At 40.5% G+C, this 4,258-nt stretch overlaps 1 pseudogene; it reads right to left on the bottom strand.

The window, feature by feature from the left end:
* Positions 1–2,064: 2,064 nt before the first annotated feature.
* On the bottom strand, positions 2,065–3,919 carry LOC135227166 (heat shock 70 kDa protein-like; annotated as a pseudogene).
* Between the last annotated feature and the right edge of the window lie 339 nt (positions 3,920–4,258).

Below are 4,258 nucleotides of genomic sequence, written 5' to 3'. Positions count from 1 at the left end.
TAAACATGGGTGACGGCAGAAACACACCAACACGATCCAAAGCCTGGCCCTACAACTTTTTTGCAGTGAATGAGAAGGCCTGGTTGATGGGAAACTGCCTGCGCCGTAACTGGAACGGAAACTAGTTGTCTGAAGGCATCAGAGGAATCAGGGGGATGAACAGACGTTTCTATCACTGCTTCGATGATGTGGGAGTTTAGCTCCATAACGGTGTACCTCGTTCCGTTGCAATGTCCATTGGCAGGATCGAAATTCCGAAGCAACATTACCGGGCAGTACTTCTTCAACGTTATTTTGTGCACTGGCAGTTCCGATGGATTTAAGTTATTCAAAAAATCTTGTGGATATTGATGATAATTTTCATCTTCTATTGTGTCCGAGCTGAAATATTCGCGACTTTCTCCGTGGAAGTTGTACAGAAATTATGTATGAAAAATCGTAAAGTAACTAAGTCTACGGGAATAACCAGCCTCGTTTCACAGCCAGAAACAGCTCCGTTTCAGGGAATCCCTTCTCACCCCCACCCCCTACAAAGGAAGGGGGTTAGGTTGGATGAAACCCCATTACAAACCATCTTAGGGGTCCCCACCATAACCCTGCCAAGTTTCATGCCCATCTGACCAGCCGTTTGGCTGTGATTGAATGACAGACAGACAGACAGACATTACGCCCATTACAATATGAAGTATTATTATTATTATTATTATTATTATTATTATTATTATTATATCTGTGTTCCTATCTGATTTACGAAAGTTTTTCTTTCATATATGAAGAAATTTTCCAGTCTACTGTGTTCAAGTTCCAAACTTCGGTGTTGCCAATTGTTTGCTTAAGATGTCAACAGAATGAGTGGAATATGCAGTGGCTTGTAAAATAAATCCTTTTACAAGTTTTACTTTCACCATTGAATTATTAACCCGATTAGTAATCATTTAGTGCTTTAAGACTTTTTAAATACGGTTATACAAAGAAATGTTTACACTGTTGCACCAGTGTTGCAAATAAGAGTACACTCCATCTGTCTAGGAGCTAAACTTTGCTGGTGAACGAAATTCTCTCTCTCTCTCTCTCTCTCTCTCTCTCTCTCTCTCTCTCTCTCATTCATGCTTGTGGTATTCATTCATGTTTCGTTTCTTTTTCAGTACCTTTTACATCATATTCTTTTCAGAGTAAATGTCACTAGTATTTAATGTTGCATACAATATGTTGAAATACTATTAACTTATTTCTGTTTTCCACTAAGAAATTATTTGCTATGGAGAGAGGTGGATGGCAAGATGGAAGAGACAAAGAGGTGCAGTAAAAGGAACGAAAAGGGGGGGGGGGTGTTACAGCTAGGGGCTAGGTCAAATTAGTACAAGATATATTTCATTTCCGTTTTATCCAAATAATTTAAACGCTGATTCTATCATAGTCTGGTTTTTCCTACGTCTCAATCTATTAAGTTTCGCACAAGAATAAAGTATATAGCCATTATAAGCAGAGTGTATGATTTTGATTATTGGCCTATTACTCTATCTTCCATTTCGACTAATCTTTGTGGACTTCTTTTTTTATCTTTGTTAGAATCAGTCTGTTTCTCTTCAGATGTTTTCCAGTAAATCAAGACTCATCTGCATTTCATCTAAATTCAAAAACTCTTACATTTTTAGATGAAAGACATCATCTTAGACCGGAGAGCTTCTTACATTTCGTAGATCTACAACGGGTTTAAGAAATATACAATTGCAAATACATTTCCATTGTTTCTCACGTTTACAATTTATCAAATTTATCAGCTTACACAATCTTATTTCACATTCAAAGTCTCACATCAGTTGTCTTTATTTTTTAATCAGGAATTAGGCAATTTCAGTAATTACTAATTCTTTGTGGATAACATTTTTATTGATCTGATAATTATGGTTGTTTATTATCTTCTTCGCAAAATGTAATTATATATGTTTACTGCTTCAATCATTTTTTGAAGTTTTCTATTTGACACTATCGTCAAATTATTAACTTAGGTTTCAATGAGAGAAATTGGTATAATTTTCATAAGTTTTATTAGAAAAATGTGGTATAAAAATGACTAGATTATAAATACATTTTAACAGGTACCTGAGAAAAAGGGTCAATATATTGAAGGTAGATCCCATTAAGACGATTTTCTTATAAAACTCGATACAAAAACACTATGAATTTCGTTTCAATAGGCATTAGTCGACCTCTTCAATAACTGGTCCTCGACCTGATTGGGTCGAGTTATTACTGGAACTGCAGGATGAACTTGACCCTTGACCTGTCCTCCCTCCTCCATAAATCTTGGCAGCGAGGGGCTTCCAACTTTCTTCCAGCTTCCTCATCTGGTCTTCCAGCTCCTCCTTCTCCGCCAGCTGGTTCCTGTCGATCCAGGTGAGGGTCTCTTCCAGCTGGTGCTTCATGTTGGCCCTTTCCTCTTCGTTCAGCTTGTTGGAGACGCTTTCCTCACTCAGTGTGCTCTTGAGGCTCAGACACAGAGACTCCAGCTGGTTCTTGGCATCAATCCTCTCCTTCTGCAGGGCGTCTTCCGCGGCGTACTTCTCCGCCTCCTGCACCATGCGATCGATGTCCTCCTTACTCAGCCGCCCTTTGTCATTGGTGATGGTGATCTTGTTCGACTTTCCGGAGGACTTGTCTGCGGCAGACACATTCAGTATCCATTGGCGTCGATGTCGAATGGTGACCTCGATCTGGGGAACTCCTCGAGGCGCTGGAGGATGCCCGTCAGGTCGAACTTGCCCAGGAGGTTGTTGTCTCTGGTCATCGCCCTTTCGCCCTCGTACACCTGGATGGTGACGGCAGGCTGGTTGTCTGAGTAGGTCGTGAAGACCTGCGTCTGTTTGGTGGGGATTGTGGTGTTGCGCTTGATCAGTGCAGTCATGACACCTCCTACTGTTTCGATGCCCAGAGAGAGAGGAGCAACGTCAAGAAGGAGGAGGTCCTTAACTGCGTCTGACTGGTCTCCTCGCAGGATGGCTCCCTGAACAGCTGCGCCATAGGCTACAGCCTCGTCAGGATTGATCGATTTGTTCAGTTCCTTCCCATTGAAGAAATCCTGCAGCATTTTCTGTACCTTTGGGATACGAGTCGAACCTCCAACAAGGACAATGTCATCAATACTGTTCTTGTCTAACTTTGCATCCCTGAGGGCTTTTTCAACTGGGGCCAAAGTGCTGCGGAAGAGGTCAGCGCACAGTTCCTCAAATCTGGCACGTGTGATGGATGTGTAGAAATCGATTCCTTCATAAAGAGAATCAATTTCTACATTGGCCTGAGTTGAGGAAGACAAAGTGCGTTTGGCCCTTTCACACGCTGTTCTCAGTCGCCTTAGGGATCTCTTGTTTCCGCTGATGTCCTTCTTGTACTTCCTCTGGAATTCCTGAATGAAATGATTCACCAGACAGTTATCAAAGTCTTCTCCTCCTAAATGAGTGTCGCCAGCTGTTGCTTTCACTTCAAAGACTCCATCATCAATGTTCAGAATAGACACATCAAAAGTGCCACCACCCAAATCGAAGATCAGTACATTCCGCTCTCTTCCCTGACCAGCTTTCTTGTCCAAGCCATAGGCAATTGCAGCTGCTGTAGGCTCATTGATAATTCTTAGCACTTTTACAACTTTAACCCTGCAATGATCCCAGCATCCTTGGTAGCCTGTCTCTGGGAGTCATTGAAGTAAGCAGGAACTGTGATGACTGCGTCTGAAACTCTCTTACCCAAGTAGGCTTCTGCTGTCTCCTTCATCTTGGTCAGCACCATGGAGGAGATCTCCTCTGGGTTGAAGGTCTTAATTGCTCCCCTGTGCTCCACCTGTAGCTTTGGCTTACCAGATTCGCTGACAACCTTAAAAGGCCAATGTCTGATGTCACTCTGGACTGTGGGGTCGTCGAACTTCCTCCCAATCAACCTCTTGGCGTCGAAGATGGTGTTGGTGGGGTTAGTAGAAGTATTTTATTATTATTATTATTATTATTATTATTATTATTATTATTATTTATTTATATTATTATTATTATTATTATTATTATTATTATTATTATTATTATTATTATTATTATATTATTATTATTATTATTATTATTATTACGTACGATGGATAGCTTTAAAAAGATGAAAATGTGAATTCACGAGAAAGATGTATTCGAAGATTTCTGTTGTTGTTGTCGTTGTTTATATATGACAAATTTATTATTATTGGCTTACAGATACTGTATGTATGATTGGTAGGCCTCAG

This window comes from Macrobrachium nipponense, chromosome 15 (genome assembly GCF_015104395.2).
Source record: "Macrobrachium nipponense isolate FS-2020 chromosome 15, ASM1510439v2, whole genome shotgun sequence".
NCBI lineage: Eukaryota > Metazoa > Arthropoda > Malacostraca > Decapoda > Palaemonidae > Macrobrachium > Macrobrachium nipponense.
Note: the sequence above shows the minus strand (reverse complement) of the source record. Positions and strands in the feature narration are given on the sequence as shown.